This window comes from Actinia tenebrosa, unplaced genomic scaffold (genome assembly GCF_029948245.1).
Source record: "Actinia tenebrosa isolate PJP-AT-01 unplaced genomic scaffold, QUT_ActTen_1.0 PGA_scaffold16__25_contigs__length_10494907, whole genome shotgun sequence".
NCBI lineage: Eukaryota > Metazoa > Cnidaria > Anthozoa > Actiniaria > Actiniidae > Actinia > Actinia tenebrosa.
This window is the reverse complement of record NW_028292576.1, coordinates 9,491,307-9,505,619: the sequence shown is the minus strand read 5'-3', so window position 1 is coordinate 9,505,619 and position 14,313 is coordinate 9,491,307.

Here is a 14,313-nt window from a genome sequence, read left to right as displayed (position 1 = left end):
CCAATCCACGCCAAGGGGAACGTAACTGTCAATAGGGACATGGTGGTGCTATGGAAACCGTGACGTCACGCCATCTCCTATACATATATATATATATATATATTTGTTTGAGAAGAAAAAGTCAAGACAACATTTTTCCCGACAAGCCTGTTTCGTGAATTGCTTCACTCTTCAGGGGATTTAATGATAAGAATTCTGCTCTACTTCTATCGATGTATTGAGCACTATTTTACGGAAAATTGATTCACAGATTTCTTATATATATATATATATATATTCTACATATACACCATTATTTTTTAAATAATTATTTAAAAAACTACACTATATGTATCTCATTATTTATTAATAAAATTGATAAATTGAAAATTAATTAGCTATATTTTATCTTAGTATGTTTTTTCTCACCCTTCACGCCAAGAACTGAGATCGCAATAAATATAATTTTATAAATGAGAAAGTTATAGTTCAGAAACCCTTTAATATTATTTAAATGTGAACTGAATGCTCGAAGAAAGTTCCAACAAAAACGATGCTATTATATATAAATATATAATAACTAAATAAAATTATTTTTCATAGCTACTTAACATTCTGATATATTCCTAAATATATCTGTGACGTCAGAGTTTCAAAAACTTTGAAAAATGGATCCAGATTTGTTACTGGAAGCAGGGCCGTAACCAGGGGTTTTGCAGGATGGGTGCACAGGAACTGGAACTAAGAAAGAAACTATCTTTACTGTTTTGAGAAGTGGTGTAAAATTCCAAGGATTTGCAAAGCAAAAAAAAAAAAAAAAGCCAATCTAGAATTTGCAGAAGCAAAGAAATTCCAATAATGGGTGAGCGAATACTACAGTTTCCAGATGAAGAAATGGAAAAAAATAATGAATGATTCAGCGGATCGTCAGCTTTTACGGAGGGGGAGGGGGGAGGGTGTACGTGAATTCAATTGGTTACGTCCCTGGGTAGGGAGGGGTAGGAACGAAAGTGCGTGGGATTGGAAATTTTTGGGTTGTTTTCAAGCCGGCTTAATGTGTGCTAAGTCAAGTTTTTATAATCATTAGCGCACTCCCTTAAAAGCTAGACGATGTCTTATATTACATTCATTATTCCGTTTTTTCCTCTGGATCAATAACGAATCTGGAATAAATTCATTTATATTCATGATAAGATTTATCGTAGTTTTTCAATTATCTAAAACTCTTTTTCAAATTTATATAAGTCCAAAGAGTGGATGTAAAGAAGTTGAATTTGACCGTCTTGAGCAGTTATCATGAGTGAAATGAAGTACAATGCCAAGTGTAATGATCATAAAGTAAGGTAAGATTTGTTTCATTTTTCACTTCCGTCACATAACGAAAGATTTGCATTTGATCATTTAATACGGGGTTCCTGTGGTGCGCGGTCATGATCTGGGCCAAATTCATCTCCAGTCGCACTCTGCTGCATATCTTTTTTCAGTAAAAATCAAATACAATGTGATTTATCTAGCAATTTGTCACTAATAGCCTTCACTGATGACCCAAATCTTGTACGCATTTAAGAATCTGTTAATACTTTATAGTAGCATTCAAAATCTTTTTGCTCCAGGCCTATCCGTATCGGTAATTTTTTTAGAAAACTTGTAACCTTTTAAGGCAAAAGCATGCACTGTAACCAAATAAGCTGCTTCTTGCCCGGTTTACGTGTTTGAGAAATTCTGACGTTACAACTTCAAAAGATTTAAACTTATTCACTTCCGGTGATACGCCGCAGTGAGAATCAGTGAAGGGTTCCCTTTCGTCATTAAACACGATGTCTTCACTTCAGGCTTACTTTGATGAAAAAAAAGCCATCATTTTCGTCCATCTTAATGCATATTAAAGAAATATTTTTTCCATAATTCCATAATTTTTTTTGCGTGCAAATTGAAAGCAATTAACCTGAAAATCTATTTTTAGGCTCGTTAAATCCTGTCTTTTTGATATTACCGACCGTCGTTGTAGTGATTTGATGCTTGCGCTTTTTCTTCTAAAATTCTGAATACCAAATTATCTTGCAGACTGCGATTTTTTTGAATCATCTGCAAATGTTTTTTTTTTTTTCCTGTAGAGAAATAGCGACAGGAGGCTTAAAAACCTTAAATGTCTTCAAAATCCAAAATCCTCATCGCTCAATTATCTTAATCTTTTATGAATTTAAAAAGCCTCGAAAAAACCCATCTTGTTTGGGTAAACAAAATTAAGAAATCTCCGATCGTGCAGGATAAATCAAAACCAAATTGAACTAGAGTGACAAGGATAAGCCACATAGTAGTCATAGTTGTACAAGGGCGTGGCATCACCCCATGTTGTCTTACAGTCACTGGTCCTTCACCGACCCTTGCCCATAAAAAGACATCATTTACTCACTTCTAAGAGCTAAAAATCCCTTTCTAAAAGTCTAAAGAAATCAAAGGTTGGTTTTGCGGGGTTGATGAGTGAAGTTAAACCCAGGATTCTAGAGACATCTGTAAGCATGGATCGACAGAGAGATTCAAGCTGACAGGCTTCCGTCAGATGTACATTTGCGTAAAACTGTAAAATTCACGTTAATCCCGAAAGCATATCAAATGTTGCTTAAAAGAGCCTCTGTTTAACGCATTTTCAATCTGCGCCTATCAAAAATCCTGCTAAAAAGAACCTCCAAATTGAACAGACCCTATTCGATCTTTCATATGCGCTGCATTGAGACTATAACACTAACATTCGTGGAGGTTCGATGACAGATTTCCCCATTCGACTTCTACTTTGCGACTGTGCGTCTCAAGTGGTTGACTTCAAGATTCGAAATTTTCCTTCGTTATTCTTGTCGTCCAAATGTCGAGGACTCACGCTACGAATACTAAATATAAAAAAGAAATATATTATTTAATATGCTTGAGTATAAAATGCGTAGACGTTTAGCTAAAGCCAGTAATATGCAACGAGAATAAAGATTATGTGCGAATGATCTCGAGATGTGCGATGAATTCCCTTGTGGTTTGAATGTGCGTCATTGCTTTATGTGTGCGCGGGCAGTTATCATCATTAAGGAATTCTTCGTTTGCACATGACGTCATAGCCGCCATCTTGGTTGAATTTAACAAAAAGAATTGTCAATTAATACTTTGGTTATACTATATAAACCAGCAATGAGGCCAAAACAGTTTTCATCTTACAGGACCTGACTTATAGGGGAGGGGTGGGGGTTACCCAGTACCCATCAATGCTGGATTTTAAACTGGGTTTTGTCATAAAACTTCTCCAAAGGTTAAAGTCAAAGCGCAAAAACTGTCTGTTTGCTTTCTTGCTCAACGTTTTTGCTTAAAGAAAGAGTCATTTTTGACACCCGGTATCATCTTTTCAACGGCCTCTCTGAGGGGGCCACCACCTGAACCAATCAAATGGAGCTCCTATATTTTGAAATTGCTTCGACCTTGCATAAAGATTTCTCTAAGGCTGTGTGCACACTTGAAATCGATACGCGCAGGCAATCTAGCTCTTCTCTTTAACTCACTAGATTGTATCCTCAAAACGTGCGCAATAAAACAATATTGCGTGTTACACTTTCATCACAGAAATTTGAAGTAAACTCTGGAAAATAAATAAATAAATAAATAAAACAGGGCGTAGACTTCTCTCTTAACTTCCCCTCCCCCTGTGAAATTACAGATACCTACCTAGTCTTACACTGGTATGCACTCTATAGATAGAGGGCTACAAGTACCACGAACGTTCTTATCAAAAAATATAGTCTCGGTTTTTCTCAGTGTTAAATGGGCGATTTCTAATTTGTACCACTGGTTTGTGTCACTCAAGAGTCAAAGTTCTGCATCAATTTGCAGTCTGCAATTGTAGCAAATGAAAAGGGTTAAAACATTTCCATTTCCATTACTTGTTCACCATCATTGTGCAAGACTCTTGGTTACGCCTATGAATTGATGTCTTTTAAAGTTAATTTGCTATGGAAATATGAAGATTTCAGAATTTTAATTTTTGATCATTTAACTAGGACCATACTGCCAGACATCGAGTGCTTAACCGTGGAATGTCCTTTATATCTTCAAGAAGCCGCACCCGCACCCAAATTTCGGGTTATTCAACATCTTACCCCATGTAGAATAAATACTGTGAATTTTGTCAGCAGGGTGATAGGAACATTTAAACTTTACAGAAATTTGATCATCTGCCTTCCTTCTCAGATAGATAGATTGCTGATAACAAGTGAAATGAAGAGAATTAAGACATGGGGTTTGATTGGTCTCCTATCCCCTAGGCCTGTCTGCCATCTTTCTAGTTGGATTCCACACGGAGAGCCTTGTAAGGGGATCATTGAAAAATGCAACTTCCTCGCTTTGCATCTCATTTTTACTTGTCGGAATTCGAATTCCAATACGGCAAAGAAAATCTTGTTTTGGAGTGAATATCGAACCGATAAAAAATAGGTCAAAAATCCTGTTTTCTGCCCATACATTCCCTTATAATTGTTCTTCGTGGTACCGAGAAGGATTTGTAAAATAAAATCTTGAATTTCTCCGGCTGTACATCAGCTATAACCTTAAATCAAAAAGTGAAGAAAACGTTGATCATCTAACTTCCTTTTCAGATAGAAATGAAAGAGGATTACTCCATGGTTTGGTTGGGCTTCTACGCCCTTGTCTATCATCTTTCTTGTTGGATTCCACACAGAGAACCTTGTAAAGGGGTCAGTAAAAAATGCAACCTCCAAGCTTTTCATCTCATTTTTTCTTGTCCAAAATCGATTAACTTTCAAATACGGCCAAGAAAATCTTGTTTTGGAGTGAATATCGAGTGGCATCTCATTTTTAATTGTGGAAAATCGCCGGAATAACTATCAAATACGATCAAGAAAATATTTTTTTGGAAAGAATATCGAACTGATAAAAAATTGTTTAGAAATATTTGCATTGGTATTGAGTATGAGAACCGACTCGGTGAATGCAGAAAGAGTTTATAACTACTACTATAAACACTGGATTAGTCTATACCTTGAGTTTTTCACAGTCACACAGAATGTACCCTTCGTTATGATCTCTTCATATGCTTTGAGTTTTCAGAATTAAAAAAGTTGCTTTAAGTAGTTTTTCATAGTGAAAGATTCAGGATACGGATGAGGACTACATCCCGGGCGGAGAGTGATACATGTAAAATACAGTAAATGTATGTAAATTGGGCTGTGAGGGGGCCGTGAAATGCACTCTACGCCCGTGATATAGTCTCTTCCTCAAAACACTCTATTCAATCACAAGCTAATCCCTGTTATTCTTTATCTTTCCTGTTTTTTGTATCACAAAGCAATCTTACACTAAACCGAGGCTAATGAGGATGGATTTCTAACCGCTAAACTCATACTGTACGAAGGGACGAACAACAAAGCTCAAGACGAAGTTGGAGACATTTTATCCCGATAATAGATATCAGATAGGGAAGGACTTGTAGAACAAAACCTTGAATTTCTCTGGATCTACATCAGTTACAACCCTAAATTAAAGAGTTGAGAAAACTTTGACCATCCGGCTTCCTTTTAAGATAGATAGTATGCTGATAACAAGAGAAATGAAAGAGCATTAAGCCATGGTTTGGTTGGGGTCCTATCCCCTTGTCTGTCATTATTCTTTTGGATTCCACACGGAGAGCCTTGTAAGGAAGTCATTGAAAAATGCAAGTTCCTTGCTTCGCATCTCATTTTTACTTGTCGGAGCTCGAATAACTATCAAATACGGTCAAGAAAATCTTGTTTGGGAATGAATATCGAACTGATAAAAAATTGGTCAAAAATATTTCCATTGGTAGTGAGTATGAGAACTGACTCGGTGAATGCAGAACAAGTTTATAACTACTACTATAAACACTGGATTAGTCTATACCTTGAATTTTTCACAGTCACACAGAATATACCCTTCGTTATGATCTCTTCATATGCTTTGAGTTTTGAGAATTAAAAAAGGGGCCGTTTAAGTAGTTTTTCATAGTGAAAGATTCATGATACGGATGAGGACTACATCCCGGGCGGAGAGTGATACATATAAAATACAGTAAATGTATGTAAATTGGGCTGTGAGGGGGCCGTGAAATGCACTCTTCGCCCGTGATATAGTCTTTTCCTCAAAACACACCCTTAATCCACAAACAAAGCCCTATAACTCTTTATCCTTCCAGTTAGTTGTATCACGGAGCAATCTTACACTAAACAAAGGCTAATGAGGATGGATTTGTCACCGCTAAACTTATCATGGACGAAGCGACGAACAACACAAGTTTAAGACGAAGTTCGATGCATTTTATCCCGATAATAGACATCAGATAGGGAAGGAATGGTAAACCAAAATCTTGAGTTTCTCTGTCTCTACAACAGTTACAACCTTAAATTAAAGAGTTGAGAAAACTTTGATCATCTGGCTTCCTTTTCAGATAGAAATGAAAGAGGATTAAGCCATGGATTGGTTGGGCTCCTATCCCCTTGTCTGCCATCTTTCTTGTTGGATTCCACACAGAGAGCCTTGTAAGGGGGTCATTGAAAAATGCAACTTTTTTTTTTTTGCATCTCTTTTTTACTTGTTGCAAATCGAATAGCTATCAAATACGGCCAAGAAAATCTTGTTTTGGAGTGAATATCGAAACGATAAAAAATGGGTCAAAACTCCTGTTTTCTGCCCATACATTCCCTTATAATTGCTCTTCGCGGTGCAGGGAAGAAATGGTAAAATAAAATCTTGAATTTCTCCAGCTCTGCACCAGCTACAACCTTGAATTAAAAAAATTACAAAAATTTTGATCATCTTGCTTCCTCTTCAGATAGATCATATGATCTTAACAAGAGAAATGAAAGAGGATTAAGCCATGGTTTGAATGGACTCCAATCCCTTGTTCTGCTATCTTTCTTGTTGGATTCCACACGGAGAGCCTCGTAAGGGGATCATTGAAAAATGCAACTTCCTCGCTTTGCATCTCATTTTTTTTGTCGGAAATCGAATAACCTTCAAATACGGCCAAGAAAATCTTGTTTTGGAGTGAATATCGAACCGATAAAAAATGGGTCAAAAATCCTGTTTTCTGCCCATACATTCCTTTATGATTCCTCTTCGCGGTACCGAGAAGGACTTGTAAAATGAAATCTTGAATTTCTCCGGCTGTACATCAGCTACAACCTTAAATCAAAAAGTTTATTAAATTTTGAACATCTGGCTTGTCTCACAGGTAGATAGTATGCAGATAAAAAGAGAAATGAAAGAGGATTAAGCCATGGTTTGGTTGGGCTCCTATCCCCTTGTTTGCCATTTTTGTTGTTGGATTCTACACTGAGCCTTGTAAGTGTGTCATTACAAAATGCAACTTCCTCTTTTGGCATCTCATTTTTAATTGTGGAAAATCGCCGGAATAACTATCAAATACGATCAAGAAAATATTTTTTTGGAAAGAATATCGAACTGATAAAAAATTGTTTAGAAATATTTGCATTGGTATTGAGTATGAGAACCGACTCGGTGAATGCAGAAAGAGTTTATAACTACTACTGTAAAGACTGGATTAGTCTATACCTTGAGTTTTTCACAGTCACACAGAATGTACCCTTCGTTATGATCTCTTCATATGCTTTGAGTTTTGAGAATTAAAAAAGTTGCTTTAAGTAGTTTTTCATAGTGAAAGATTCAGGATACGGATGAGGACTACATCCCGGGCGGAGAGTGATATATGTAAAATACAGTAAATGTATGTAAATTGGGCTGTGAGGGGGCCGTGAAATGCACTCTTCGCCCGTGATATAGTCTTTTCCTCAAAACACACTAATCAATCACAAGCTAATCCCTGTTATTCTTTATCTTTCCTGTTTCTTGTATCACGAAGCAATCGTACACTAAATCGAGGTTAATGAGGATGGATTTCTAAACGCCAAACTCATCATGGACGAAGCGACGAACAACAAGATTAAGACGAAGTTGGAGACATTTTATCTCGATGATAGACATCGGTTACGGAACGAATGGTAAACCAAAACCTTGAATTTCTCTGGCTCTACATCAGCTATAACCTTAAATCAAAAAGTGAAGAAAACGTTGATCATCTAACTTCCTTTTCAGATAGAAATGAAAGAGGATTACTCCATGGTTTGGTTGGGCTTCTACGCCCTTGTCTATCATCTTTCTTGTTGGATTCCACACAGAGAACCTTGTAAAGGGGTCAGTAAAAAATGCAACCTCCAAGCTTTTCATCTCATTTTTTCTTGTCCAAAATCGATTAACTTTCAAATACGGCCAAGAAAATCTTGTTTTGGAGTGAATATCGAACCGATAAAAAATGGGTCAAAACTCCTGTTTTCTGCCCATACATTCCCTTATGATTGCTCTTCTAGTGGTACAGAGAAGAACTTGTAAAATAAAATCTTGAATTTCTCCGACTGTACATCAGCTACAACCGTAAATCAAAAAGTTTATTACATTTTGAACATCAGGCTTCCTTTTCAGATAGATAGTATGATGATAACAATAGAAATGAAAGAGGATTAATCCATGGTTTGGTTGGACTCCTATCCCCTGGTCTACCATCTTTCTTGTTGGATTCCACATAAAGAGCCTTGTAAAAGGGGTCATTGAAAAATGCAACTTCCTCGCTTTGCATCTCATTTTTAATTGTGGGAAATCGAATAACTATCAAACACGGTCAAGAAAATCTTGTTTTGGAGAGAATATCGAACTGATAAAAAATGGGTCAGAAAATTTGCATTGGTAATGAGTATGAGAACTGACTCGGTGAATGCAGAACAAGTTTATAACTACTATACTATAAAGACTGGATAAATAGTCTATATCTTGAGTTTTTCACAGTCGCACAGAACGTATCCTTCGTTATGATCTCTTCAGTCATATGCTTTGAGTTTTGGGAATCAAAAAAGTGGCTTTAAGTAGTTTTTCATAGTGAAAGAGTCATGATGCGGATGAGGACTACATCCCGAACGGAGAGTGATACATGTAAAATACAGTAAATGTATGTAAATTGGGCTGTGAGGGGGCCGTGAAATGCACTCTACGCCCGTGATATAGTCTCTTCCTCAAAACACACCATTCAATCACAAGCTAAGCCCTGTTATTCTTTATCTTTCCTGTTTATTGTATTATGAAGTTATCTCAAACTAAACCGGTGCTAATGAGGATCTATTTCTAACCGCTAAACTCATCCTGTACGAAGCTACTAACAACAAGATTTAGTTGGAGAGATTTTATCCCGATAACAGAATAATAGACATCAGATAGGAAAGGAATGGTAAACCAAAATATTGAATTTCTCTGGCTCTACACCAGTTACAACCTTAAACTAAAAAGTTTGGAAAACTTTGATCATCTGGCTTCATTTTTAGATAAATAGTATGCTGATAACAAGCGAAATGAAAGAGGATTAAGCCATGGTTTGGTTGTGCTTCTATCCCCTTGTCTGCCATCTTTCTTGTTGGATTCCACACAGAGAGCCTTGTAAGGGGATCAGAAAAAAATGAACTTCCAAGCTTTTCATCTTATTTTTACTTGTCCAGAATCGAATAACTATCCAATACGGTCAAGAAAATCTTGTTTTGGACTAAATATCGAACCGATAAATAATTGGTTAAAAATCCTGTTTTCTACGCATACATTCCCTTATAATTGCTCTTTGCGGTACCGAAAAGGACTTGTAAAATAAACTCTTGAATTGGTCTCTGGTTCTACATCAGTTACAACGTGAAATTAAAAAGTTGAGAAAACTTTGATCATCTGGCTTCCTTTTCAGATGAAATGAAAGAGGATTAAGCCAAAGTTTGGTTGGGCTCCTATCCTTTTGTCTGCCATCTTTCTTGTTGGATTCCACACAGAAAACCTTGTAAAAGGGTCTTGAAAAATAATGCAACTTACTCTTTTCGCATCTCATTTTGAATTGTGGGAAATCGAATAACTATCAAATAGAGAAATCTTGATCAATAAGAAAATCTTGTTTTGGAGAGAATATCGAATTGATGAAAAATTGGTCAGAAATATTTGCATTGGAAGTGAGTATGAAAACTGACTCATCTCGGTGAATGCAGAACAAGTTTATAACTACTACTATAAAGACTGGATTAGTCAGATTACACAGAATGTACCCTTCGTTATGATCTCTTTATATGCTTTGAGTTTTGGGAATTAAAAAAGTGGCTTTAAGTAGTTTTTCATTGTGAAAGATTCATGATACGGATGAGGACTACATCCCGAACGGAGAGTGATACGTGTAAAATACAGTAAATGTATGTAAAATGGGCTGTGAGGGGCCCGTGAAACGCACTCTTCGCCCGTGATATAGTCTTTTTCTCAAAACAGTCCCTTAATCCACAAACAATGCCCTATAATTCTTTGTCCTTACAGTTGATTGTATCACGGAGCAATCTTACACTAAACCGAGGCTAGAGAGAATAAGAGAAAAATATCAAATGCCCTTGGCAGGATTCGAACCCACGTCTTCGGTATTCTAGTCCGATGTGTTAACCACTACACTACAAGGACCAACCACGCTGGTAACGCAGCCAGAATATGAAATGTAAGGTATTCGTGAGGATCCCAGAGCGATATTTTTTCTCTATAGATAAGTTGAACACCGTAAATATGTACGCAAAGAATAGACATAGTATAGTAGTAATAAATTATGCGTTCGGTGTGTATATAATGAAGTAGAGAGAATAAGAGAAAAATATCAAATAAACCGAGGCTAATGAGGATGAATTTCTCACCGCCAAACTCATCCTGTACGAAGCGACGAACAACAAGACTAAGGCTAAGTTGGAGACATTTTATCACGATAATAGATATCAGAGAGGGAAGGAATGGTAAACCAAAATCTTGAATTTCTCTGGCTCTACAACCGATACAACCTTAAATTAAAAAGCTGCATGAGACAACTTTGATCATCTGGCTTCCTTTTAGGATAAATAGTATGCGGATAAATAGCGAAATTAAAAAGGTATAAGCCATGGTTTGGTTGGGCTCCTATACCCTTGTCTGCCATCTTTCTTGTTGGATTCCACACAGAGAGCCTTATAAGGGGGTCAGTAAAACGTGCAACTTGCAAGCTCTTCATCTCATTTGTACTTGTCGGAAATCGAATAACTAACGAATACGGTCAAGAAAATCCTGTTTTGGGAGTGATTATCGATATTATAAAAAATGGGTCAAAAATCCTGTTTGCTGCCCATACACGCCCTTATGATTGCTCTTAGCGCTGCGGGAATAGACTTGTAAAATAAAATCTTGAATTTCTCCGGCTGTCACAGCGGCTAAAACCTTAAATCAAAAAGTTGAGAAAGCGTTGATCATCTGGCATCCTCTTCAGATGGATCATATGATGATAACAAGAGAAATGAAAGAGGATTAAGCCATGGATTGTTTGGGCTCCTATCCCCTTGTCTGCTATCTTTCTGTTGGATTCCACACAGAGAGCCTTGTAAGGGTGTCATTGAAAATTGCAACTTCCTTTCTTTGAATCTCATTTTTACTTGTCGCAAATCGAATAACTATCAAATACGGTCAAGAAAATCTTGTTTTGGAAAGAATATCGAACCGGTAAAAAATGGTAAAAAATCCTGTTTGCTTCCCATACATTCCCTTATAACTGTTCTTAACAGGAAAAGGAAAGACTTGTAAAACAAAATCTTGAATTTCTCCGACTGTACATCAGCTATAACCTTAAATTAAAAGGTTGAGAAAACTTTGATCATCTGGTTTCCTTTTCAGATAGATAGTATGATGATAACAAGAGAAATGAAACTGGAATAAACCATGGTTTGGTTGGGCTCCTATCCCCTTGTCTGTCATCTTTCTTGTTGGATTCCACACGGAGAGCCTTGTAAGGGAGTCATTGAAAAATGCAACTTCCTCGCTTCGCATCTCATTTTTACTCGTCGGAACTCGAATAACTATCAAATACGGTCAAGAAAATCTTGTTTGGGAATAAATATCGAACTGATAAAAAATTAGTCAAAAATCCTGTTTTGTGCCCATACATTCCCTTATAATTGCTCTTCGCGGGACAGGAAAGGAATGCTAAACCAAAATCTTGAATTTCTCCGTCTGTACATCAGCTACAACCTTAAATCAAAAAGTTGAGAAAACTTTGATCATCTGGCTTCTTTATGAGATAGATAGTATGATGATAACAAGAGAAATGAAATAGCATTCAGCAATTGTTTGCTTGGGCTCCTATTCACTTTTCTGCCATCTTTCTTGTTGAATTCCACACAGAGAGACTCTTAAGGGGGTCAGTAAAAAAGGCAACTTCCTCTTTTGGCATCTTATTGTTACTCGTCCAAAATCGAATAACTATCAAATACGGTAAACAATATCTTGTTTTGGAGAGAATACCGAACCGATAAAAAATTGGTCAAAAATATTTCCATTGGTAGTGGGTATGAGAACTGAGTCGGTGAATGCAGAACAAGTTTATAACTACTACTATAAACACTGGATTAGTCTATACGTATACTTTGGGTTTTTCACAGTCACACAGAACGTACCCTTTGTTATGATCTCTTCATATGCTTTGAGTTTTGGGAATCAAAAAAGGGGCCGTTTAAGTAGTTTTTCATAGTGAAAGATTCATGATACGGATGAGGACTACATCCCGGGCGGAGAGTGATATATGTAAAATACAGTAAATGTATGTAAATTGGGCTGTGAGGGGGCCGTGAAATGCACTCTACGCCCGTGATATAGTCTTTTCCTCAAAACACACCCTTAATCCACAAACAAAGCCCAATAATTCTTTATCCTTCCAGTTGGTTGTATCACGAAGAAATCGTACACGAACCCGAGGCTAATGAGGATGGATCTCTAACGGCTAAACTCATGCTGTACGAAGCCGCGACGAACAACAAGATTAAGACGAAGTTGGAGACATTTTATCCCAAAAATAGACATCGGTTAGGGAACGAATGGTAAACCAAAATATTGAATTTCTCTGGCTCTACATCAGCTATAACCTTAAATCAAAAAGTGAAGAAAACGTTGATCATCTAACTTCCTTTTCAGATAGAAATGAAAGAGGATTACTCCATGGTTTGGTTGGGCTTCTACGCCCTTGTCTATCATCTTTCTTGTTGGATTCCACACAGAGAACCTTGTAAAGGGGTCAGTAAAAAATGCAACCTCCAAGCTTTTCATCTCATTTTTTCTTGTCCAAAATCGATTAACTTTCAAATACGGCCAAGAAAATCTTGTTTTGGAGTGAATATCGAACCGATAAAAAATGGGTCAAAACTCCTGTTTTCTGCCCATACATTCCCTTATGATTGCTCTTCTAGTGGTACAGAGAAGAACTTGTAAAATAAAATCTTGAATTTCTCCGACTGTACATCAGCTACAACCGTAAATCAAAAAGTTTATTACATTTTGACCATTTGTCTTCCTTTTCAGATAGATAGTATGCTGATAACAAGAGAAATGAAAGAGGATTAATCCATGGTTTGGTTGGGCTCCTATCCCCTTGTCTGCCATCTTTCTTGTTGGATTCCACACAGAGCCTTGTAAGGGGGTCATTGAAAAATGCAACTTCCTCGTTTTGCATCTCATTTTTAATCGTGGGAAATCGAATAACTATCAAATACGGTCAAGAAAATTTTGCTTGGGAGCAAATATCGAACCGATAAAAAATTGGCCAAAAACCCTGGTTGCTGCCTATACATTCCCTTATTATTGCCCTTCGCGGTACCGTGAAGGACTTCTAAACTAAAATCTTGAATTTCTTCAGCTGTACATCAGCTACAACCTTAACTCAAAAAGTTGAGAAACCTTTGTTCATCTAGCTTCCTTTTCAGATAGATGGTTTGATGATAACAAGCGAAATGAAAGAGCATTAAGTCATGGTTTGGTTGGGCTCCTATTCCTTTGTCTGCCTGTCTTGTAAGGGGGTCAGTCAAAAATGCAACTTCCTTTTTTTGCATTTCATTTTTACTGTTGTCGGAAATCGAATAACCATCAAATACGGTCAAGAAAATCTTGTTTTGGAGTGCATATATCGAACCGATAAAAAATGGGTCAAAAATATTTGCATTGGTAGTGAGTATGAGAACTGACTCGGTGAATGCAGAACAAGTTTATAACTACTACTATAAACACTGGATTAGTCTATACGTATACTTTGGGTTTTTCACAGTCACACAGAATGTACCCTTTGTTATGATCTCTTCATATGCTTTGAGTTTTGGGAATCAAAAAAGGGGCCGTTTAAGTAGTTTTTCATAGTGAAAGATTCATGATACGGATGAGGACTACATCCCGGGCGGAGAGTGATACATGTCAAAT